General features: G+C 46.0%; 1 protein-coding gene across 1 annotated transcript in view; it reads right to left on the bottom strand.

The window, feature by feature from the left end:
- The window catches only part of LOC311225992 (dynein axonemal heavy chain 7-like), a gene marked incomplete at both ends in the record, with an annotated part of 810,419 nt that overhangs the window by 548,293 nt on the left and 234,775 nt on the right, over positions 1-27,351 (bottom strand).

Genomic DNA, 27,351 nt, shown 5'->3' with positions numbered 1-27,351 from the left:
AAGGTCAAGAACCCAACCCCGTGGCAAGGCCATAGCAGCGGAGCGTGGAGGAGGACCCAGCCCCAGGAACAGCCTGAGGGTCAGGACCCCTCGGAAAGGGGGCCTGGTGAGGCCAACGATGCTGTAGCATCTAGACCCCACCAGACGGTCACTAGTGACACCACCCCCCACATCGCCAGCGTATCGGACAGTGCCCAATCCAAGAGCAGGCCCTTCCCCCCTACAGCACGCCGCCCTGAAGCACTCTACAGAGGCTACACCCCCAAGTCAGCGCACCGGGGAGACAACCCCCAAAGAGGTTGATCCCTCAATCCTGGCAACAGGTCAAGAGCGTAACTCGACCTGTGCCCGGAGCACTGCGGACTAGACAGGCGCCTAAGGGATCTACTGTGAACAGCACCCCGGCGGAAGGGGCGTTCGGTATGCTGTGCACCATGTCGCAGCCTCCACAAAACCCGACCCCCTAGAGAGGCCGAGGTAGAGAAGGCTGACACGATTGGCAGACGTCATGAAAAGTGCGGGGCACACTCGCAGGCAGACAGGGTTAAGCCCGGCCTAAACCCGAGAGTCGACTCTGCTACCAACACACCGGGGAATCAACCACCCCCCTATGTTTAGTTTAACAGGAGGCGGTTGTTCCCTTAACCCCCCCAAGAAAAAACTCAAAAAACACAACTGCGCGTATACACCAGCTATACAGGCAGTACAAGTGTTTCAGTTTTCAAGAAGGGGTTAACCCAGGCCAACAGGTCGACGAGAACGAGTCCGGACCTGAGCCCGGCGGACCGGGACGTACACAGGGATGCCAGAGGGGTACAATAGAACCACCTCAACAGCCCCCTCCCAGCCCCGCCAAGCAGGGGAAGGGAGGGGCGAAAAAGAATGGAGAAGGACTAGGCCCCTTAACACAGCGCAAGGTACATCACAATATGGACCAAGCAACTGCGAAGGATAACTCGTAGTGACGTAATCACGACACACACCTCCATAACATCAAACCCCGCGACGCCCGGGCCAACCCGGCATTTTTTTCCCGAAAAAGCACAAAGTCCTTCAGGGTACCAGAACAGCAGATCTGCGCCCCGGCGGACAAAGGGTTAACTGACCTGGTCCGGCGCGACCAGAACCAGTCCTGTGTCCTAATCACGCCACCATCCCCAGTCCTAAGAGGGGGGTAGGTACGCGTGTTGATCTAAAACATCACAGAGGGCGCCACCAAGACGGTCAGAACATGAACGCACCGTGCCCGGTGGCCCACCCCATGGGCGTGAGACCCCTCCGCCAATGTTTCGATCTACTCCGTCATCTCCCCCCAGAGATGAGCAAGAATTCGTCGAGAATAACCTAGTACACTGGCGCTCGGAAGAGATAAAATCTCCATCCCAGTTGCTCTACAAAAACGCTGTTTCTATAATGAGCAACCAAGGCGCGCCAGCCCATGCGTGGTTCCACACTGAAACACCCAGGGCCAGCGCTATGTACACGTCGAGACCCAAAAACACATCAATGGTAATTCTAACAAGAACCCAGATAACATTCCCTCGATGCCGCCTGGGACGAGCGGTAGGAAGCTGGCCAAAAGACACAGATATGGGCCCCATATGACGCGTCTGAGGGAAAGAAACCCTGCCAACACTGCTCCGTATAAAGAGAGGAGACAGGGAACCCCCAGAGACCTCCCACATGAGTAATAATTGAAAAGATATATGTAAACATTGAGCCACGTGACCAAAGCTCAACACATATGCAATAGAGAGCAGAGCAGAAAACAAAGTTTCCAACGCACCGCATAACTCAATCTTGACAATGACAGCGGTCCACAACATGGAGCCTGAAAAAAACTCACGGAAGCCTCACGACCAATAGAAACATGTCCAGTGACATATTCTATGGCCGGGGAAATTCCGTGACCCACCTGCCCAAATATGGCATGGGATCAAGGAACTCCCCCCCCCCCCCCTCTCCCCACCCTGTGACGCGCTGACCCAACAGCGTGACAGGAAGACCGAAGAACAGGAGGTCCAACCCCCTGGCCAATCAGAAAAAGGGGGGAAGGGTTTATCAGTTCACCCCCTTATGACCCCATACCCCGGATACGATGAAAACAAACAAGCAGCGATGATACCAGTTTACCTAGCATGCTACATGAAAAGCGTATATCCACTAGGATAAGCTCAACCATTTGCACGCCAGCCACAGACGATAACTCGTTTGTGAAAACGGGTTTTTATACATGGCTTTAGGCTCATGTGCGAACACGTCACCCGTGTTTATATACTTCACCAAGCAAAGAGAAAACACAGACGTTTAAAGAGAGGGCCAAAAGACCTTGGTACAAGCTACATATGTGATTACTTCTGTAGGCTATGTGGTAGATTTTGGGACATAGATCATCATCATAATAGGATTTCAAATCAAACTAATGTGTAGAAACAGTCGAAGTGAAACAATTGGCCCTTAACTATAATTTCATAGAATGTGTGTTACCAAGACCTTGTGTTCACTCCAGGAGGTCATTTGCATATAGTGGCAGCTGGTGGCAGTTGAGATAACCTTCTTCCCCTTAGGGGGTGTGTAAGAACAAAGGGCAGGAAGTTCTAGAGAAACATGTGTCTCCTTTTAGGAGACATCAATGTGGCCAACTGGTCTGCCAAAGACAATGATTAGGTCACATGCAGTTGGTATCTGATGGCTTGCATGTGACCATCAAAGGTCTGACAACCCATTTAGATTAGTTTTGATATGAAATATAATTAGGAGTGTTTACATTGGGATAATAATTCTGAAGCCATATTAAACTGTGTAAAATCAGATGATGTAAGTTAAAATATAAATAGAATAGGCTTGTTTATATTGGGGTAAGAATTCTGAAGTCATACTTAAACTAGGTAATTCGTTTTCACTTAAAGTGAAAATAGGTTATAATGATAAGAAATGTGTTCAAGTATAATATCTCTGTGTTTAGGTGATCAATTACAATTCAAATATATATGTTATGAAATCAATAATGCAATGTATTAAGGTAGATTGTTAGATTGAATGAAACAAATGAAAGTATATATCTGGTTGACTATATAAGGACCGCCTCTGTTGCATTCAAACATAGAGAGGCTGTGATTGGACAAACCACAGCTGATGATGTCATCACCCAGAGACGCTGGGCCTTGAGATATAATGGGATGTTGTGATGGGGAGAGACACTCTGGAAACCCAACTCAACAGGACACACCTATCACCCATCCACACTCAAGGCGGGCAGGTCAGCAGGAGAACAAAGGACATCGCTTTTGGAGGGAAAACGGACTGCTTTGTTTTGTCAGCCAGACAACAAAGACCATCAACAACTTATCAACTATCATTCTTTATACTGTAATATTAGTCTGGTTGTTATCAAGACGGCATAGTGTCTTTGATCACAATTATAGCATTCTTTATTGTAATTTGTATACAACTCTTAACTTTGATTAAACAGCTGTTATATAACCTTTTCCTCCTGATTCCTTCTGCCTGCACCGCTGAGAAGTTCATAAGTAATTCCCAGAGCTTTAGAGTTATTGAAACAACGCAGAGTACTAACCACCCGGTTCTGATACAGAGCAGAATTTAGCTTGGGAATCTACTTCATTTTGGTGTCGCGACCCGTGAACAAGCGGCGGCCCAGGACGAGACTTTTTTTTTTTCCTTCACTCATCGACCTCATCAGCGGACGACGGGGACACAGCTGCGGGAGCTTCGTTCCTGAGAGAGAGGTGAGTGTTGGAGAAGAATGGGCTGTTCTGTTCGAACAACAAGGGGTTGGGAAAAGAAATTGCTTCATGTAGAATTATGTGAAGTAATTAAAAAACCTCATATTGTTGTAATATGATGACGTATTGGGTGCACAGACTATCTGATCATGGTGTAATGGTATTAGCGTCGCATGACGGCAGATGAAAGGCTTTTCTGGCTAGGAAGCGCGGCAATCTGGTGTGTGCGACAGGGGCGCGTTCTGAGTATATAAATTCCCTAAAAATTATTCTCAGGAAGAGGGCGCGGTAATGATTGATTAAGATTTGATTGTTCTGAATGGGGAGAGAGCTGTGTATAAGATGGGCTCTGTTGCTATTTAGAACATGCAAATCAGGTATGGTAAAGATGATTTGGCACCTGCATGATCAGGGAACGTGGTTTGTGCGATTACAGGATTAACACGTAGTAATTAATAGAAGGTAGGGGCCGGCGTGTTCAAGAGGCTCAATAATGAGTGGTTTGCTGACTGATCGCGTGATAGACAGGACGTATCTGCGGGAACCAATCGGCCGAATTAAATGAAGATATATGTTCGTCCTTAGGCATAGTATCGAATTGGGTCCGGAGATCCCTTTTTAATCTTGAGCGAAACCGGCGTGTTGATTGAATTACGTGCGCTGTGATACGAAGACAATGTGCTTAAAAACAATTCGGTCGAGATGACTGATAAGTACTTAGTGGGAATTCGATTACAAAGCTATGGTAAGCTTAGACATTCAGTATAAAAGTGTGTGCGATTACGTTTGATCTCGTGTTTACTAGTCGCGCTGCCGTGCGACGTTCGAGAGACGATAATATGTGCGTGAATGGAGGTTTGTATTTTTATTTGTAGTTAGGAAGCGTGTATGATTGAATGGTTGGAGAATGGCTATGGTTAGGTATGATTGGTGGTACGTATGAGAATATTGTTGTATTATTATGTAATTTAAGTCACCGGTTAGCCGTGGGGAAAGGTAATGATAACGCCGGTTTTTCGGGGCCGGTGGAATGCAGCGGCAGTTGGCTACTGTATTAGCCTCTGAGGCGACCGGAGGATGCAGCGGACAAATAGGCGTAGGTTCAAATGTATAAGGTCGATCGATAGTGTCTTGGGATTACGGGGATGTGTTAGGCACTTAAAAATTTTCATATTCGTGGCGGATAAAATAGTTGTATAATGTTTTAGGTGAACGGGATAGTATGTTGCGGGGACCCGGAAGTCGTTCTGAGCTCACCGGTGGTGACGTCGGCGGGGTCAAGCTAGTGTTTTGTGGCGGCCTATAGGCTGTTATGTTTTTATATTTCTGTTTAGATCACTACACTGGCGTTTTGAGGGGATTAGGGTTCTGTTGTGGGGAATGTGGTGTTATATTAACATTGCGAGGTGTCGGCCCGCGCGGCGAAACGGGTCGATGGGTCGTTGGGGAAAGTTTTTATGGGATCATGGGAGAAGCTAAGCTAATGCTACCTAGCCGCGCTAACGGCTAAAGCGGTCGCCGGTTGTGACGTCATAAGGGTGCGCGGTCTGGCAGCCTGCGACGAAGCGGCCTGCGACGTGGCTAACGAAGCTAATATGCTAAGCTAACTGTGCTGACGTCATGGCATGACGGGGCTCTCGGGATGTCTCGCGATGGGACGTCCATCTTGGTAGGGGCGCCGGCGTCCATCTTAGTAGGGGCACCAAGCGTCCATTGTTAAGGGGAAGGTGGAGTTTATTTAGGAAAACGGTAGGGGGCGGAAGAGGACAGGATGAGTATTTTTGGGTTCTGCTCACAGAACGTTTTCATTAGGGGGTTAGTGTACTGGTAAAGTGAGATTAGATTGTTGTGCTTTAATCTGGTGGTGGATTGTGGGGCCTTGGCCCCCCCTCCCCCTCGTACACTCTCTCTCACCCCTCTCTCTCTCTCTCTTTCTTTCTCTCTTTCCTTCTCTCTCTTTCCTTCTCTCACCCCCCCCCCCCTCTCCCTCTCTCTCTTTCCTTCTCTCACCCCCCCCCCTCTCTCTCTCTCTCACCCCCCCCTCTCTTTCTTTCCTTCTCTCACCCCCCCCCCTCTCTCTCTCTCTCACCCCCCCCTCTCTTTCTTTCCTTCTCTCACCCCCCCCCTCTCTCTCTCTCTTGCTCCCTTCCTCTCTCTCTCACTCTCTCTCTCTCTCCTCCCTCCCTCTCCCTTTCGCCTCTCTCCCTCTCACCTCCCCCCTCTCTCTTTCTCTTGCCCCCCCCCTCTCGCTCTCTCCCTCTCGCTCACTCCCTCCCCCTCACTCCCCTCATGGGTATGGGCACAGGCTGGTAAAGTGAGATTAGATTGTTGTGCTTTAATCTGGTGGTGGATTGTGGGGCCTTGGCCCCCCCTCCCCCTCGTACACTCTCTCTCACCCCCCCCCCCCCTCTCTCTCTCTCTTTCTTTCTCTCTTTCCTTCTCTCTCTTTCCTTCTCTCACCCCCCCCCTCTCCCTCTCTCTCTTTCCTTCTCTCACCCCCCCCCCTCTCTCTCTCACCCCCCCCTCTCTTTCTTTCCTTCTCTCACCCCCCCCCTCTCTCTCTCTCTTGCTCCCTTCCTCTCTCTCTCACTCTCTCTCTCTCTCCTCCCTCCCTCTCCCTTTCGCCTCTCTCCCCCCCCCCCCTCTCTCTCTCTCTCACCCCCCCCTCTCTTTCTTTCCTTCTCTCACCCCCCCCCCTCTCTCTCTCTCTTTCTCCCTTCCTCTCTCTCTCACTCTCTCTCTCTCTCCTCCCTCCCTCTCCCTTTCGCCTCTCTCCCTCTCACCTCCCCCCTCTCTCTTTCTCTTGCCCCCCCCCTCTCGCTCTCTCCCTCTCGCTCACTCCCTCCCCCTCACTCCCCTCATGGGTATGGGCACAGGCTATATTGTGATGTGGTGTGGTATGGACGAGGGCTCTCGTTCCCACACCGCCTCTCTTCCATATTTTTTTCCCCCCTCGGCCCCCCCGAAACGCTCTCTCTTTCTCTCCTAGTTTGGGCCTGTATATAAATATGTTGTTTTCTTTATGGGTTTCAAACGCGGTGTAGTGCTAGGTTTATTGTTTATTGCTGTTTACTGTAGGGTTCAAAGGCAGTTGGTTGAGTTTGGGACTTGTTTAGTGTATGTTGTTGTTCCATATTCAGTTTTATTATTATTTTTAGGGAATTTCTAGTGCTGGTAGTGGTATTGGCTGGCGTTAGGGCAATGATGTCGTACTCAACCGGCGATGGGGCCGTACTCTCTGGCTCTCTCCAGGTCTCCGGCCACCTTCCGGTCTCTTGACTTAACGGAGAAATGTAGCGCTGCTGACACGGGGCAACGCGGTGGACTCCGTGTCAGTGTTTTTTGTGTGGCGTTCATGTTGGTGGGCCGTAAGTCGGGGCATATTTACTCTGCTCGGCTGCGCCTGTGATGGGGGTGTGGGTAGACAGATCGTCGTGGCTCACTGTCTGCCTCCACGCGGTGACGGGGATGCGCTATGTGTGCGACTCGTCGATGCTCGCTGCCACACTGCGCACATTTTCATTTTAGCGGGGGTACGGGGACTGCTGGACGTCGTGGCGGGGGTGGGTTCGCTGTCTGCCACCGCGCATTAACGGGGATGCGCTATGCGTGCACTCGTCAAAAGCTCGCTGCCACACTACGCGCATTGGGTTATATTGTGTGTGGGTATTTGGGTGACTGTGGTTATGGTGGTTGATTGGTGTCGGAGGTGCTGTGTGTGTGTGGCAGTGGTTGTGAGTGGAATGAACTTTGAATATCCTTGAGTAGGAGGCCCGGGGTTTCGCGTTCCAGGTTGCAAACTGGGGGTGACGCCGTGGGCCACAGGTCGGGTTGACCAGTGAGATGTCATTGGTCGGCAGGGATTTCAATGAGGGGATGGTGTCGGCGCCTGTGTTTATGAACGGGTTGTGTGACACTGTTCTGACTGCACGGGGACTTCAGTGACATAAGGCACTGAAAATTGATTTCTGTTCTCGTGAGAAGCGCGTTTTAACACCTAAGGTGTAACTGAGGGGTACAATTCCCTGACTGTATTGATAAGTATGGTATCATTAAACCACTACCGCTTTATGTACTTTAATTACTGGCCATACAGTACACGATATATGAATATGATGAACACTTCCCACAATTAAATCGGTTCCAGTCAAAGGTATTAATCAAGTATTTAATGGAGCAAAAGGTACATAGGATACTTTACATTATTCTTTGAATGCACTTGTAAGGCAAAGGAGTATGCGTAGGCAAATCAATAACGAATGTCCATTCTCTGGTTACGCAGGAGGTAATTATACAACCTGAATCTTAGGGAATTATATCTATGGTACACTAGTAATAGCGGGAGATACTGGAAGGGGTTCCCACTGGTTGTAAGCCAGCAAGGGGGTAGAAGATCTGTCAGTAGTAGGACGTCTGGTCAACGATGACTAGGGAGACTTCAGGTACAGAAGCCGGTGCAGTAGTCTCTTGATCCACAGACGAATACAGCTTGGTTCTCTTGTAGACTGTAGCTCTACAGTGAAGAAAGCTAGGCGGCCTCAGGCTCTCTGAGCGCCGACTCGACTTGACTCCTCTCGGGGTAAATCCAACACGTGCAGGCGTCGGCGATTATCCGCTCCATAAATCATAGGACCAAAGCAAATATATTCCAGCCGCAAAGGGCTATGTAGTCGTCGGGTAGATTAATCCAGTGTACATGTCCATACGGTTCTCGCCTAGGTCTCCTCGGGTGAAAGCGCCATGCGGTCGGCCCAGCCTGGATAAGAACTCTAGCTAATACGAGAAAGCGTTGGAGATGCTGGTCACTATAGAATTCTAACCGCACGATACACTATACACAAATAGACTATTAAAGACTCAATAGAAATATGTCGCACTCGACGGTATAGCGCCAAACTCTGACAATTCAGTTACTAATTCGCACGTGGTCTCGATGCTCTATTCTGAGGCCAAACAGGCCATACTTCACCGCACGTTGTATCGTGGGTGAGGCTTCAACTTATCGGTAACATACTAAATGCACGAAGAGTACGGAGGTAAGGGGCTAAGGGGCTTCTACATTCACCTGCGCCGTATTTATACGCACGGTGAACAAATAGTGCCACTCTCATTTCTGTCGCCGTATCCCTGGGCAGGGCCGGGGCAAGTACAGACATGTCGTGTCGGTGACTTTGAACTTGGCTCCGGGGGCCGGTCCCTGGCGCCGGTGGACCACTGTCCAATAGGAGAATGAAATATTATGGGCTGGACTAAAGGGATATTCCGTGTATATGTACAAGGAATATACAAGGGATATCAAACGATATACAAATACTATGCAATATATATCAATAAATAAATATATATATTCGGTTTAATCTGATCCTTTGTAACAGCCGCCCCCTAATTAGTCCCACCTAATTAGCTAAGCAGAGACAGATTAACCGCACTGTCCACTACTCAATGTCTGCTGTGAGGGTCAGTCAGTTCACAAAGTCATGGGGTCATGGTCGTCATCGATAGTATCGGGGAGCCTTGGCAGTTCTATTAGCCTCGCCACGGGTCGGGTGTAGGTCCGCCCTTGGACGAGCACTTCAGCTGCTCGGACCTTTCCGTCGGCACCGGTGATCACTTTGCTTACGCGGCCAGCCGGCCACATAGCTCGGGGTAGTGACTGGTCGATAATCATGACGACTGTTCCTTCTGTCAAATTGTCTCTCTCTTTTACCCATTTCTGGCGGGTCTGTAGAGACGGTAGGTAGTGGAGTAGGAAGCTGTTCCAAAACTTGTCAGCCAATACTTGACTGTACCTCCACATTCTTCGGCCGTTCGCTTCTTCAGGCCTGTACATTGTCTGGGGTAGCACGGGGTCCAGCCGCTCCATCAAGAGTGTGTTGGGGGTGACTGGGTCGACATCTGCTACATCACTTGAGACGTAACCGAGGGGCTTTGAGTTCAATACTCCCTCGATCTCCGTGAGGACTGTCATTAGGACTTCTTCCGCCACGGTCTGGGCCCCAAGCATGGCGTACAGGGCTGTCTTTATTGAACGTACTTCTCGTTCCCAAGTTCCACCGAAGTGAGGTGCGTTCGGGGGATTAAACTGGAAGTCAATCTGGGATGGAGCGAGGTGGGTCTTAAGTTCTGGGCCCATAGCTTGGAAGCTCTCTCTCAGCTCTCTTTCTCCGCCTTTGAAGTTTGTCCCGTGATCAGACAACAATATAGACGGTTTGCCTTTCCACGATGTGAATCTTCGGAAGGCCATAAGGAATGAGTCTGTGCTCATGGTTGGAAGGAGTTCTATATGTATCGCTCGGGTGGTCATGCATTTGAATACAATACCCCACCGCTTCTCGGTTCCTCTTCCTTTCTTTATATACAGCGGGCCGAAACAGTCCATACCGGTGGAGTGAAAAGGCTTGTCGCCGAGTCGGAGGCGACAGGGAGGTAGGTCAGCCATCCGGGGTATACTGGGCTGCGCTCGCCACTTACGACAGTCTAGACAGGTTCGCTGGAAGCGCCGCACTGCTTCTCTCCCTTGCAGTATCCAATAACGACGTCTGATCTCCGCGAAGACTCTCTCTGCCCCTGCGTGGTGCACATCCTCGTCGTATTTCTTTATGATCAGCTCTGTGACCTTGTGTCGGCTGTTCAAGACTATCGGGTACTTGACGTCATCCGGTAAGTCTGGGGCTCTCCGCAGACGACCACCCACTCTGATGAGACTATGGGCGTCGCTCTCGGGTGCTAGGTGGAGCAGTCTGCTGTCTGATGGGACGGGCTTTGCTCCCTGTAGACAGTCTAGCTCATCGGGGAACGAGTCTCTCTGGGCTCGTTGTAGTAGAAGAAGTTCCGCTTCTTCGTAGTCAGCTGCAGTAATGTCAGTAGTGAGCTGAACCTCTGGGTGGTGCCACAGGAATGTCTTTAGCTGCGCACTCTCTAGGGTGAGGCAATCGTCTATGTCGGGGTCTGTGGAGACGAGTGTGTTCAATCCACAGAACATAGATTTCTTGTTTTCTGCCTCCTCTTTACTCGCTTCCCGTGGGGTGGGTGTAGGCCACTCTTCTTCCGGGAGCTTGAGGAACTCTGGCCCGTCACTGTATAGGTTGTGATGGGTGAGGTCATCCAGGGACATTCCCCGGGTGATGACGTCAGCTGGGTTGTGTTTTTATGTCCACATACCTCCAGCTTGCTACTTCTGTTAAATCTTGAATCTCTGTGACTCTGACTCCCACGAAGACCTTGTATCTGCACGAATCAGACCGGATCCATGTGAGTACTGTCGTGGAGTCTGACCGGAATGGTGAGTTCACGTTGGATTAACGTGGCGAGGTGCGCTCCTGCTAGGGCTGCGCAGAGCTCTAGACGCGGGATAGATTGTTGCTTTCGTGGGGCTATTCTTGAGCGAGCCAGGATGAAAGCAGTATGTATTTCTCCTCCCTCCTCTCGGGCACGCAAGTAGGCCACCGAGCCGTAGGCTACTTCGGAGGCGTCGCTGAAGACGTGCAGGTCCATCTGGCACGTCTCCGGCCTCACTGTGGGTGGGAAGTAGCTGCGGTGTATGTTAACACCTGGGAGTGAGCTGAGTTCCGTCTCCCACTCTCTCCATTTGGATGCAAGGTGTTCGTGTATGGGGTCGTCCCAGCCCTGGTCCTTGTCCCATAACGCTCTTACAATCATCTTTGCCCTGGTGGTGTAAGGTAGAATACATCCCAACGGGTCATATTGTCTGGCGAGTGTTCTGTATACACTCCGTCTGGTGGTCGGTAGTGCAGTCGACCTTCCCTGCTCCTTGGTCAGGGGTGTGTGTTTATAATGGAGCGAGTCTGTTTTGAAGCGCCAGACTAGTCCTAATGTCATTTCTTGGGCTTCTCCTGGGATGGTCGCCATCCAGGTCTCGCTGCTTGCTGCCTTGTCCTCGGGGGAGAGGCTGCGCAATAATTGCGGGTCGCTGCTGGCCCACTGCCTGAGATCAAAGCCGCCTTTGATCAGGGAGGCGCGGAGCTTGAGTAGAAGGGCCTCGGCTTCTTCTGGCGTCGAGACGCTTTGCAGACAGTTGTCCACGTAGAAACTATTTTCTACACTTTTTCGGACCTCTTCATCAGCTGCTGGGTCCTCTGCGACGTGTTTTTGCAGTGCAAACGTAGCACAGCATGGGCTGCATGTGGTTCCGAAAGGGAGGACTTCCCATTGATAGATGGCTGGTTGCTCATCCCCGATCCTCTCTCTCCATAGGAACCGCAGCAGGGGCTTGTCCTCCTCCACTAGTCTCACCTGCAGGAACATCCCTTTGATGTCGCCGCTGATGGCCACCTTGTCCTGGCGGAAACGTAGTAACACGCCTAGTAGGGAGGGGCCGAGTGTTGGGCCGGGCAAGAGCTCTTTATTCAGATTTTGTGATCCGATCTGGTAGCTGCAGTTGAACACAATACGATCCTTGCCGTTGTGGTGGACTTTGTGGTGCGGCACGTACCATGATTCGGTCGTCTGATCGGCCTCTTTAATGTCAATTTTCTTTATGTGTCCCGCTGTGATTAGCTTGTTAATCTCAGCGCGGTACACAGTCTCTTGAGCGGGGTCTCTGGCTAGGCGCCGCTCTGTGTTCAATAGATACCGCTCCATCGCTTCTTTTGGGGCGTGGAAGGTGGGCATACCCTCTCGCCTCAGGAGTGGAGTTGCGTATCTCATCACTCCGTTGACTTTGACTCTCTTTGTCCCTTGCTCGAGGAGTGCTATGGCGTAAATGTCTTCCTTGGAACGAATGTCTTTCTTTTCGATCTTAAAGGGCATTGTCTCTAGTGTCCATAGCCTCTCGACATGCTGTAGGAGGGTGGTGTCTTCTTCTGTCACTCTGGAGTGGAGGCAGCTAGTGGCTGCTGTTCGGTTAAGAGACTTAGCGAGGGGGCCTTGTAATGTCCATCCTAGGCGGGTCTCGACTGCTGCAGGACAGCCTCTGGGCCCTGTGTGGACCCGGTCTATCGGGACTATGAGGTCTGCATGGTCGGAGCCTATCAGCAGGGTCGGGGTGGCACCGTCTATGAGCGGGATAGGTAGTTGACGCAGGTGCACATATTTATCCATCAGCTTGGCGATGGGGTAGGTGTACTGCGACAGGCCTATTTCTTGGCTGGTGAAAGCATTAGTAATCCTATACCGTCTCTCTGGCTGCCCGCTTGCTGCGATAGTGAAGGAGACATTCTCGCCCTTTATCGTCTTTAGATCTCTTCTTATTGTCCGAATCGTCATCTGGTTTTCGCTCCCCCGCAGCCCCAGCTGGGCCGCAGCGGATGCGAGGAGAAGGGTCTTCTCTGACCCGTCGTCAAGGACGGCGTAAGTGTCCATGACCTTGTCTTGGTAACTCAGTGTTACGCGGACCACCTTTAAGAGCACTCGGGCGCCCCCGCTGCTGGCGGGGTCAATGTACATAACACTTGCCTTTGTGCTGCTTGAGGGTGCAGGCTTTCTTCTGTTACTGTCGTGTAGGACATCTAGGTGGGCTCCGTCACACCGACTACACCTCTTCTTTAAGCGGCACTCGGCTGCCATGTGACTGCGCGCACATCGGTAACAGCGTCGGTTGGACTTTATCCATTGACCCACTTCGTCGGCGGTCATCTTCTTGAATGTGTCACATTGTGACAACCAGTGTTCTTTCTCGCAGTACGGGCACACCATCTTCCACTTCTCTTTCATCGAGGGGGTACTGTGGTTCTTGCTGCTCGGTACTGGTTCTGATTGGTGCATGACAGTCACCAATCTTCGGCCATCGTTTGCTCTCCTAGGTCCCTCTCTGGAGCTGGGTGTGCTCCGCACGAACGTATCCAATCGCAGGCTGCTGACTTCTCTCGCCAGGAAGTCGGCTAGGTCTAGGAGGGATGGCTCGGGACCGTTAGGATCACGGTGGTCTCTTTGCCGCCTGAAGCGCTCTTGTCGGGCGGGCGGAAGCTTCTCTAAAATCCTCTCGACATTAGAGTTTGCGTATAGTTCGTGCATACCCTTTTCTCGTTGCGCCCCCAGCATCCCTACCAGGGATTGTACCTTGATAGACAGGTCATCTAGTGAGCGATTGTCTGTTGCTGGGGGTAGGCGGTCAATATGCCTTATCTCTTGTATTACGTAGTCCCATATGCGTCCATATCTTTGGTCGAGTGCTGCTAGAGCCGCTGTGTATGGGGTAGTAGAGGTGGCATAGGCCAGCGCTATATTGTGCGCTCGGGGCACCTTGAGGTGCTTCAATAGGATAGCATACTTGTGGCGTTCATCAGCTACATCAGCCATCATTGTCTCTAAGCACATCCGTAGCTCCGTGTACTGTGCTCTGTTCTCATGGGTGAAGTCTGGAAACGTCGGTGTGCCAATGTATGATGCCGTAGATGGCTGGCACATCGGTGAGCGTTGGAAGAGAGGCCTCCTAGGCGAGTCTCCTCTTACGCCTCTCGGTGGGCTGGTACCGGCAGGGTACCATGGCCCGCGTATCCAGGTGCTATTCCTCGGGACTGGTCGTGCGTCAATCTCACCCGTGAATTGAGTCGGGGGTCTGTAGCGCAGAGCCGCGGGGGTAGAGCCTGGGCTGTACTGGACCTCCTGGTCCTGTGGAGTACTGTGCTGCTGTCGGGCTTGACTATCCTCCTCTCCCTCTTCTTCTTCCTCTGTCAGGTCCTCTAGATCCTGTAGTCGTCTATTTAGCCTCTCCGCGGTGTATACCGTTCCTTCCTTGTAGCTGGGTCTCACTGGGACCGGTCGGGGAAGGAGTTCGGAGGGGGGTATAGGCTCTCTCTGGTGGTCGGGCTCAGGGTCGTTTGATCGGGTAGGGGAGGGTGCCCTTGACCCGTGTCTTGACGAGGCCCTGGAACCCCGTGCAGAGGGAGGGGGTGTCGCCCTGGCGATCAGCTGCTCCATTATCTGCGCTTGTAATCGGTCGCGCTCAGCTTCGCGCTTGGTGAGAGCGATGTCGCGCTCTGCTTCGCGCTTGGTGAGAGCGATGTCGCGCTCTGCTTCTCTTTGGGCACCGGCAGCGGCGCGCTGGGCTTCGGCGGCGGCGCGCTGGGCTTCGGCGTGGTCTCTTACCATATTCTCTTCCGTCTGAAGGCGTCTAATCTCTAGACGTATACGATCTTCGTCGCTCCGTTGCTGCGCTTGGAGGCGTTCTCTTTCCATGGAAGAATGTTCGCGCTCACTAAGCGTCTGTGCTTGGAGTCGATCGCGCTCTGTTGAGGCTGCTAGGCTGGCGAGGAACGCCTGTGCCAGCATCTTGTCCGCCTCGCTGGGGGAAGACGCTGGTTGAGGTGATCCGCTCCTGGCAGTACTCGTTGGAGATGCGTTCTCCTGCGGGGAGTCCTGGAGCTCTATCTCCTGGGCGCTCTCCTCTTCTTGTACCGGGCAGAGTTCCATCTCTGGAGGGTTGTCTTTCTCCTGGAGCTCTCCGGGGACTACTTCTTCAGTCTTGGCGGGGGGTAAAGTCGTGTCAGTTCCCTCCTGGTCCCTACCGTGAGCTTGGTCAGTTACATTAGAACCCACTAGGGCCTCTGTTGGCGGGGTAGCCTGGTTGATAGGGTCGGACATAATTTTACTTTCTACTTTTTCCGCGTTTACCGTCTGTAGAAGGCTAGGTAGTATACTGGCAACGTAATCCTCTAAGTACTGAGGTGGCTGCCGTCTACGCTGCGGGCGATCTACTTTAGGAGGACCGTTTTGTGGAGTGTTCATCATAGGCCATTTCAATATTAATACCACTATATTAATATTACACTAGTTACGCTCCGGCTCGAAGGACCAATTGTAACTGAGGGGTACAATTCCCTGACTGTATTGATAAGTATGGTATCATTAAACCACTACCGCTTTATGTACTTTAATTACTGGCCATACAGTACACGATATATGAATATGATGAACACTTCCCACAATGAAATCGGTTCCAGTCAAAGGTATTAATCAAGTATTTAATGGAGCAAAAGGTACATAGGATACTTTACATTATTCTTTGAATGCACTTGTAAGGCAAAGGAGTATGCGTAGGCAAATCAATAACGAATGTCCATTCTCTGGTTACGCAGGAGGTAATTATACAACCTGAATCTTAGGGAATTATATCTATGGTACACTAGTAATAGCAGGAGATACTGGAAGGGGTTCCCACTGGTTGTAAGCCAGCAAGGGGGTAGAAGATCTGTCGGTAGTAGGACGTCTGGTCAACGATGACTAGGGAGACTTCAGGTACAGAAGCCGGTGCAGTAGTCTCTTGATCCACAGACGAATACAGCTTGGTTCTCTTGTAGACTGTAGCTCTACAGTGAAGAAAGCTAGGCGGCCTCAGGCTCTCTGAGCGCCGACTCGACTTGACTCCTCTCGGGGTAAATCCAACACGTGCAGGCGTCGGCGATTATCCGCTCCATAAATCATAGGACCAAAGCAAATATATTCCAGCCGCAAAGGGCTATGTAGTCGTCGGGTAGATTAATCCAGTGTACATGTCCATACGGTTCTCGCCTAGGTCTCCTCGGGTGAAAGCGTCATGCGGTCGGCCCAGCCTGGATAAGAACTCTAGCTAATACGAGAAAGCGTTGGAGATGCTGGTCACTATAGAATTCTAACCGCACGATACACTATACACAAATAGACTATTAAAGACTCAATAGAAATATGTCGCACTCGACGGTATAGCGCCAAACTCTGACAATTCAGTTACTAATTCGCACGCGGTCTCGATGCTCTATTCTGAGGCCAAACAGGCCATACTTCACCGTACGTTGTATCGTGGGTGAGGCTTCAACTTATCGGTAACATACTAAATGCACGAAGGGTACGGAGGTAAGGGGCTAAGGGGCTTCTACATTCACCTGCGCCGTATTTATACGCACGGTGAACAAATAGTGCCACTCTCATTTCTGTCGCCGTATCCCTGGGCAGGGCCGGGGCAAGTACAGACATGTCGTGTCGGTGACTTTGAACTTGGCTCCGGGGGCCGGTCCCTGGCGCCGGTGGACCACTGTCCAATAGGAGAATGAAATATTATGGGCTGGACTAAAGGGATATTCCGTGTATATGTACAAGGAATATACAAGGGATATCAAACGATATACAAATACTATGCAATATATATCAATAAATAAATATATATATTCGGTTTAATCTGATCCTTTGTAACATAAGGGGTTAGGTGTTACGGGGGAAATATAGTAACTGTGTGAGAAATTGTGTGGTGAAATATGTATGTTACTGATATGTATAATGTAATATGAGCGGAATACATTGTTAGGCTTTCACGGACAGAAATAAATATAGTTACACATAGAAGCGAAGATAAAGCGTAATTATACACATAGTCATTTGCAAAGAACAATTAGAGTAAAAGTGAGATTATTCACCTAAATTACCATATCCAATACAGATGTTTAGAAATGATAGGCTGTAAATAACAAGTTTCTGATTGACCAACAGAAGGAGAAGGCTGATGCAAAATAAGTTCCCCGGAGTTGTGTGGAGAAGGATCATGACAACGGGATTGAGAGTTCTGGTTTTCCAATGGAGACAACTGAAAAAAGATTAAGGCTGTGTCATTGATAAATCAAAACGAAAATTGCACAAATGCTCTCAAGTGATTTTAGTATAGGAGATGCCCGACATTCCATGCTTAAAGATAAATGATGGATTGTGAACGGGAAATGTCACTGATAATTAAGTGTATTTTTTTCTTCTCTCTTCACAGCTGCTCCAGGACGGACGGCCAGCGCTGACAATTTCGAACCCCAACAGGGAAATCAAAGAGACTGTTGAAAGTCGGGGGGTATAGTATCACACAGCGAGTTATCAATTCCTGTTTGCACCAATATATAAGTGTGAGTGAAATTAACTCAAGTTTGGTAAAAATAGTTTGAATACAGAGAAACTTGCTTTCCAAACGGTGATATTACGAGTGTTTGAAGAAAGGTGAGAATGGAAAATACACAGATAGGAGCAACTGGAGGGTTAGATGCACTAACCATAGAAAGGGTAGACAATCTGTCTATTTCAACGACTGGAGATGTCACAATAAAAGTGACGAAAAAATGGCCAAAGATATTCAGGCCATTACAGAACCTTGTATTCAAATGTAAAAAAGGAGGCCGGTATCGAATGCGTACCCAAATCAAAAAACAGAAAAAGAGATTACGAAAGGTGATGAAAAGAAATAATGCCGGTAGTGGGGTAATGCCGATAACCTCTGCAGACATTACATTGACCGAATTGAACAGTGACGTTAACCTGATTGACTGGAATGTGATCGACTTCCCTCTAGTGTCCAGTGTGACGGAGGGACTAGAAATAATGTCTTTTACTCCGCCACAGGGAGTCGTTGCAGCGAGCGACCCAGAGACAACTGTATTACCCGAGTCGATCCACGCTGAAGTGTCCGTTGCAGGTGACTGCCAGTTAGAGACGTGCCTCCCTCTAGAACAACAGCTAACCGAGGCTAGACAGGTAGTGGAATACCTCCAAGGCCTAATCCAGTCCACACAGCCCGGAGGGGAGACAGGTTCCAATGGAGAACCAGATGGCCAGAGACGGGCCCAGTTGGGGCCACAAGGGGGTCCTGCGCCGGAACAACAACAAACCCCAAGAGGGAGACAGTGGCAACCACGAGGAAGAGGTGGAGGCAGAGGCAGGAATCCGAATGGATACGCGGTGCGGTGGATGGAGTTTTGGGCGTGCGGGACTCTCGGACACCTTTCTCGGGAATGTGAGTGGGACTATCTATCCACAACAGGAGGCCCTCGATGGGGGAACAGAGGAGGTGGGCGTGGGCAAAACCAAGGTTGGTATCAAGTACAGTGTCCACAGCCCGCAAGCTCCCCCTGTCCAGGACCCCCGCAACACCAAAGCCAAGATGAGAGGCGGGGCCCAGCAATGGGGAGTCAAGCCGCCAGCGCTGAGATGGGGGAAGAGGCGGCGTCCTATAGACAACAGGGAGCGTTTGTACAAGAACTGGTAGCGGGCCCCTCTCAACAACAGGCTCAAGGAACTGTGACTGAACTAGAAAGGTACGTGGCTTTCTCCTCAGAACCGGCTCAAGGGAACCATGGCGATGGTGGCATACAGCGGGGACATGCTCTGGGCCCGATGCCCCCAGGGCCATCCGATCACAGGAGGGCGACCCGCCGGGTCCCACAACCAAAGGGGGGATACAGACAGTGTTGTTGGATCTGTGGAGTGAAAGGTCATTTTCAAAGGTCATGTCTGCAGAGGCCACCGGCAGAATAAAAATATATACAACTGATTAGGGTAAAGATGGATAGGGAGGAGGTGGGCACTCCGAACCTCTATCCATCAACAGGCGGCGGTGGAATCGGAAGGTTCCCTGGGCACGTTAAACTATATCCTATAGTGCTGGGGAGAGACTGAATGGCCCTCGTGTCTGGCAAGATGACCAACATCTTACTGTGTTACCGTCTAGTCGGCCCAGGTAACGTCGCATGTAATGTATATGTGGGCACTGGGTGGTAGGTGGACGACGGTCCAAACCTAGTAGTGGGGCAGTGCACCGGAAGGGGCACGGCACCTGCTGTGAACAGGCCAGGCTGGTGAAAACGGTCAAAGTTTCCATACCCAAAGCAAGTGGGATGGGGAGCAGACCGTAGGTTTCAAAACTGAGTGGCTGGGAGGTACTACGGACCTCAGCTGCTTGGGGTCCTGACTTGATGATGGACTATGAGATCTCTATCGACTGCGTCACCGGTCGGTCCGATGAGCATTATGACCCTGCTTATAGTCACAGATACGTGGGACGTGGGGCCGTGAGTGACTGGACAGTATGGGCATAAATGCGTCGGGCTCAATGTACAGTCAGGCCACAATAAGCCGAAACCGAATGCGTTAGTAGGCGAGTTGTGCTTCTGTGATCAGCAGGTTTGAAAAGAACCACTGGGAAGCAGAAGGATAAGGGGTGTCAATTCAGAGGAATCTGGATTGTCTCTCCTAAGATTGGAAAGGGACCCAGCCTAAAACTGCACCTGAAAGTAAAATAGGGGGCTTCTTCTGTTCATGAGAGGAGACCTTCGCCTGGAAGTGGAGGCCTGTATCCTTGGTTGGGTGAGAGGGGTTCCAGTGTAGGCGGCAATGCGGCCCTGAAAAAGCCGGTTTCCCCACACGTGGCATCTCCTGATCCTGGCGGGGAGAGGTGCATCTAAGTAGGGCAAGTAGTGCATCCGAACGGGAGGAGGGTACTCTTAACTGGAAGGAGGTTAGAAGGGTCAAAGCGGGCAACCCATATGTATTTTATCCTAATATGATATCTATGTTTGACATATTAAGGATAGATAAACTATCCGAGTGTGGAAATGTGGTAGATTTTGGGACATAGATCATCATCATAATAGGATTTCAAATCAAACTAATGTGTAGAAACAGTCGAAGTGAAACAATTGGCCCTTAACTATAATTTCATAGAATGTGTGTTACCAAGACCTTGTGTTCACTCCAGGAGGTCATTTGCATATAGTGGCAGCTGGTGGCAGTTGAGATAACCTTCTTCCCCTTAGGGGGTGTGTAAGAACAAAGGGTAGGAAGTTCTAGAGAAACATGTGTCTCCTTTTAGGAGACATCAATGTGGCCAACTGGTCTGCCAAAGACAATGATTAGGTCACATGCAGTTGGTATCTGATGGCTTGCATGTGACCATCAAAGGTCTGATAACCCATTTAGATTAGTTTTGAGATGAAATATAATTAGGAGTGTTTACATTGGGATAATAATTCTGAAGCCATATTAAACTGTGTAAAATCAGATGATGTAAGTTAAAATATAAATAGAATAGGCTTGTTTATATTGGGGTAAGAATTCTGAAGTCATACTTAAACTAGGTAATTCGTTTTCACTTAAAGTGAAAATAGGTTATAATGATAAGAAATGTGTTCAAGTATAATATCTCTGTGTTTAGGTGATCAATTACAATTCAAATATATATGTTATGAAATCAATAATGCAATGTATTAAGGTAGATTGTTAGATTGAATGAAACAAATGAAAGTATATATCTGGTTGACTATATAAGGACCGCCTCTGTTGCATTCAAACATAGAGAGGCTGTGATTGGACAAACCACAGCTGATGATGTCATCACCCAGAGACGCTGGGCCTTGAGATATAATGGGATGTTGTGATGGGGAGAGACACTCTGGAAACCCAACTCAACAGGACACACCTATCACCCATCCACACTCAAGGCGGGCAGGTCAGCAGGAGAACAAAGGACATCGCTTTTGGAGGGAAAACAGACTGCTTTGTTTTGTCAGCCAGACAACAAAGACCATCAACAACTTATCAACTATCATTCTTTATACTGTAATATTAGTCTGGTTGTTATCAAGACGACATAGTGTCTTTGATCACAATTATAGCATTCTTTATTGTAATTTGTATATAACTCTTAACTTTGATTAAACAGCTGTTATATAACCTTTTCCTCCTGATTCCTTCTGCCTGCACCGCTGAGAAGTTCATAAGTAATTCCCAGAGCTTTAGAGTTATTGAAACAACGCAGAGTACTAACCACCCGGTTCTGATACAGAGCAGAACCGTTATTTAGCTTGGGAATCTACTTCAGCTAACACTCTAACCTGGTTGTGGACTCGATGCCATGTTTCCCAAACATAACAGAATACACACAACCCCCTCAGATAAAAAAGGTAAACACCTGTTGTGTTTATACACCGTAATAGTGGATGTTACGGCTTTTAAGCTGAAAAATCATAAGTGTTTAGAAACTTTAGATATTAATCACATTATTGATGTTATGCACGCTTATATTATTGATAAAAAAGGTTGCAGCATGATTTGTAATATTCTTTAATAAAAAACATTTATAATATACACAACTACGCTTCATTGTAATAATTGTTATGTAATAATTGTTTTGAATGATTTTAAGTTCATCCTAGTAATAATACAAATATTATCCAGTTGTGCAACTATATTCAGCTATGTGAATGTGATCCCTTAAAGACTTCGAAATGTCACCAGTTGTTGGGATCAAATCATATTTGTAAGGTCCTACTATACTCTGGTTAAACACATATTCTTTAAACAATTCAATAAGAAGTATCACAATCATAAATAAGCTATAAATACCATAAAGTCCACCAAATTTAAAAATAAATTAATGCAACACAGTCATATCCTTGCAAAAGTATGGAAAAAACTATAGGACTTAAATGCATCTCCAACCTAGTGTTGAGGAGATAACCCTAGACCCTTCTTAGATGTTGGTGACAGTAGTGTTGCACTAAAAACAGTCAAACAGTCAAACAGTTACAATAAAACATACCAACACATTTGTTATGTATAGAAAAAAGTGTTATTCCCATAGCAGGAGTCGAACCCGCGTCTCCCTGATGAAAGCAGGGCATCATTACCGCTAGACCATATGGGATTTGCATATGGTATACTGTACAGAACCTGTATACACTCTGACAGGGCTCCGGGGGTCAGATATTTATCTTTCTGTACACGTTTTTTAAGTGAAATATATTAGTAGGACTCTTTTTACAGCATTCTATATAAGACTTGTAGATATATAAGAACATAAGACATGTTTTTTGCTAGTAGTCTATGTAAAACCCTGCATATTGCAGGGAACTTTCGCAGAGTACATTTCGCAGAGTACATTTCACAGAGTAAATTTGACTCAATCAGAGTACATTTGGATAATTGAATGTGAATAATACATTACCTCTAACTTCACAAGTCTGTTCAGAGTACATTTGGATAATTGAATGTGAATGATACATTCCTATCTGTGAACACTAAAATCACGGTAAAACCTAACATTGCATTATTTTCATGGTTATAATGAATAAAAATACATCTTTAAGATATTTCATGTTAAATAGTTCTTAAAAATGAATTTCCTTCAATCATCGGGACAAAAATCAAACAACCTCGCCTGTAATAATTTTGAAATGAATTATGAATTATAATATTGTATCAACAACTTTCATACATGTTTAGCCATACTATACACTAACTATGTTGACTGAATTACATTTTATTTACCTTAGAACCATCATCTTTGAGTTGATTGAATATTTCCTATCGTGTGTAGGATTTAATGCATATCCATAATATTGAGAGCATAAAACTCTGGGGGGATAAAAAGAAAAACGAGACGTTGCAAAGTAATTCATACATGAGTTGTATAATGTACCTTAGATCAGGTTAAAAGAAAATACATTTTGGGGGTTGATATTACTAAACTTCAAAAAAAATACATTTGTATTGAAGCACTTTGTTTTTATACCTTATCATTATGCAAACAGGTAAAAAAAACTATGTTGACATGTCTGTTTTAAGTGCATCAGTCAGTTTCATGGTTTTAGATGTTTTATAATTTATGTTTATCCTTGACATTCAACCAATAAACATCAAATTCAGAATTCACTAGGATTGTGTTCTCATGTTTTTTTACATTTAGTTAAAATATAAATACAACCTGTCTATAGTAGATACACTGTTTTAGAACAATGGTGTTTGCAAATAGTCTGTTTTACTTATGTAACACGTTAGAGTTGAAATTCATGCATGACAATTGGTAAACCTTAGTCATTTGAGATCATAAATCCCCTCTTTTAGCTAGACCTGATCAAAATGACAGATAAAAACATAACCAAACACCTAAAAAATACACCAAAAGCAGATTGATAAAAATGTATACAGGCAAGCGAGCCTAATCACTGAAATTACAACATCAAACTGTTTGTCTTACAAAATAGGGATGTGTCATGGGGGTGATATATCTCAACCCTTGACTAAAATAGCATTATCCTTCTGACTATTGATTAAATCTACTAAAAATCGACCTGTTTCATGATTTTAGATGTCTATAATTTATGTTTATCCTAGGACCATGCTACAAATCTTCAACACAGTTGGCTGAAAGGTGACTGAAAAGGTGACTGAAAACTGGATTGATGCATGTTACATGAACATGTCTGTTTGAGGAAACAAAATAATGTATTAAACTATTGCAGTATTACACACTATTACACTATTGCATTATTACACATTTGCACAATATTACACTATATAACACTATTACATACTAGGACTACCCTATGACAATATTACACTATTACACACTATGTCCCTATACACTATTAAACACTAGCACACTTAGATAAGATAAACCTTATCCCTGTGGGAAAATGCTATTAATTTTTTCAAATAATTATTATTCCTCTATTTAAATCTGGGGACAAACACAGTTTTACCAACTACAGACCAGTGTCTTTGCTTTCACAATTTTCCAAGATTCTTGATTCATGATTCTTAGATTCTTAGATTCTGAGTGAGAGTCGGTATGGATTCAGGGCAAATCGATCAACAGCCTTAGCCTTAATGAATATATATGAAGAAATAACCACAACCGTAGATGAAAGGAATTACACAATAGGAATAGGAAATACACTTAAAAAAGCATTTGATACGATTGATCATCACATTTTAATTTCTAAATTACAAACATGCAGTGTGAGAGGGGTGGCGATTAACTGGTTAAGTGGCTATCTTGAAAATAGACAACAATATGTTTTCAGGTGACAATTATATAATTGCCTATTGTCTACATTAGCTACAAATACACTGTATTTGTAATACACTGTTTAGAACAATACTATTTGGAAATATTATGGCTGTATTACTAGTGTGTAACATATTAGAAGTGCATTCTTGCCTGACAATTGGTAGACCTTTTTACCATGTATTCATTTGCGATCATTGACCCCTCTTTTAGCTAGATGGTCAAAATGACAGCAACAGCAAAGACCTAAAAATACACATTTTCTGAACATTACATTTGAGGTGGAGCAAACTATATTGAATGTGTTGTCCCTCAAGGTTCGGTCCTGGGGCCCATACTTTTTATTTTATATATTAATGATATATGTGAAGTGTCAAACATATTGCAATTTGTTTTATTTGCTGTCGATACAAATTTCTGTATTCCAAATTACAAATGAAATGTGTAAACTTAAGATATGGTTTAATAACAATAAGCTATCCCTAAATTTGGAAAAACGAAATGTATGATATTTACTAATCGAAAGAAGGACAATGTGGCATTATGTATTGACAAAGGAATCCAAGGATTATGTTGGATGAGAAAATGACATGGAAGCCACATATAATGTACATAAAAAATAAGGTAGCCAAGAGTGTTTTGTTTTGAACAAGGCAAAGAATGTGCTTGATTATAATTCTATGCGAATATTATATTGTTCACTCATCCTACCATATTTGAGTTACTGTGTGGAAGTGTGGGGTAACACGTATGAAAGCAACATAAAGCCCTTATTTATATTACAGAAGAGAGCAGTAAGAATAGTTCACAATGTAGATTCAAGAGAACATACCAATGAATTATGTATTAAATCCAAACTATTGAAACTTAAAGAGTTAGCTGTAATACAGACTTTATTAGTTTTGTTTAGAGTAAATGCAGAGTATTACAAGCAAATATACAGAGGTTGTTTGGTCCCTAATCTTTCACACCTCCTTGCAGCATTTTGACACCTAACAGCCCCCCATGTTCACACCCAGATCCTCAAAAAGATAGATATTTACAGCACTTTATATTTTCGCCCCAACTCTAATCTATCATGTCTTTAACTTTTATACCTAATCATATTTGATTGATTGAAAAGTTTATTAACAGATTGCAGAATGGGTACAGTTTCAAAGTTTTTTATTTTGAATAAGGCCTTTTCCCCACACTCTGTGCTATTTCAGGTTACTGTGACATTAAAAGAGGGGTTAGATGTGCATGTTGGTAAGGGAAGTTGACCTGAAAATGCATGCTTACCATTGCTACAGTATATGGACATTCAGGCCTTGAAGTGATCTATATCCAAAATAAGTCTTAATTAAAGATGGTTGAAACAGTTAAAACAGCTTGGACAGATATTTTCTGGACTGTTTTCACAAACAGTGTTGTATTTGTAAATCTGCTATGTCCTAAATGTCTGGATGTATTGAAAAAAGGGGGGCTCTGATGTAAACAAGACATAAGTATTTCTATGATCTGTAGCCTTTTAATTTTAGTTTTACGAAATAAGAAAATAAGAATCACCACCCAAACTGTCAAATAGTTGGTATTACTTTTACATTTAGTCAATTAGTTGACGTTTTTATCCAAATTATAATTATAATACATCTCTGTTAGCGGTGTAACAATATTCATCAAAGTGTAGGTTAGTTTATAGGACAATAGCCTGTTTATGGGGAAAATCTTTTAAAATATGTGTGAAAACATTGTGTGAACTACAAAATATGCTATGAGTATAATGTTGTACATTACTTGTACATGTTACAAAGATATAAACCATTTGAATGATGACTGTAAATGTGTGTTGAGTTTAAATTTTTTAATCCAAGTATGCATGTGCCCTAATCTTCAAGCCTCTCATGCTGTGTTTTAACACCTAAGAGAGGGCCCTGCTCACACCCCCGATCAGAGACACACACCTCACAGACACACATAGATCTTTTATGTACTTTATATTTTACAGCCCAACTCTTTAATAATAATAACTCTAAAATAATTAAAGTGTATAATATAAAACACCTGTATTAAATTTTCTTTTTGCTTAAACACAAGTGAAGATTATGTCTTTATCCATGAAACTAATATACATACATACATTTGTAATTTGGAATACAAACAATTTATTTTACATTTATTTAGACTTTTGCTTAAACACATTAGACACATTACATTTGTAATTTGGAATACAATTATCTAAAGATTGTGACATTTGGCATCTGGCATTAAGAAAACACACACAGACACCTTGGGGGTCGTTTTTCTACAGAAACGGGAAGTCGCAGAGTCATAAATCTGCTTTTGGCAGATGGTTTTGAGTCATCTCATTGGTCCTAGTCTTTCACCAGCCTCGTATGACATCTACAGGGTTTGTCACTATCAGAATTTTCAGAGAAGCTGCAGTTAGACAGAGGGAGAAATATTCAGTCTACTGAGAGACATTTGAGAGAACACACAGCCTACAGAGTGGAGACACACACCAACAGCAAACAGACAGAGAGAGGGTATTTCTTAAGATACACTCACCATTTGAAATAAATGCACTTTCTGAAGAAAACACACTAAATGTATTTAATTCTGAAGATATATTCTTAAGACTTTGGAATACACATAATGTATTCAACCTTGTAAAACTTAATTGTGAAGATATATTCTGAAAACGTTTGGAAATACAGAAATACATATTGTGAAAACCATGGAATACATACAATCTGAAAATAAAAAAAACGTTTGAATCTAAAAAAAAATTGAATCTTTTATTTTGAAAGACTTTTTTTTTTGAAAAAAAATAAATAAAAAAATTTTATTTTGAAAACCGGATGTCCCTCCCTCAAAACCGGATGTCCCGCCTCCTTACATCCTAGACCAATCAGAGAAGCCCTAGGGGGCCATAAATCATCTCAAAATAACCTACCCTAAGTCCCGCCCCCTTAAACCTCTCGGCCAATCAGAACGCTCCAAATTCCATATATGGTCTGACAGTTGGTGCATCCTAATTCTCTCTCTATCCTAGCAGCACAGTTTTGGATGTACTGGAGCTTCTGGATGCTCTTG

The sequence above is a fragment of the Notolepis coatsorum genome (genome assembly GCF_963971535.1).
Source record: "Notolepis coatsorum genome assembly, chromosome: 3".
In the NCBI taxonomy this organism is placed as follows: domain Eukaryota; kingdom Metazoa; phylum Chordata; class Actinopteri; order Aulopiformes; family Paralepididae; genus Notolepis; species Notolepis coatsorum.
This window is presented reverse-complemented; position numbering and strand designations above follow the sequence as displayed.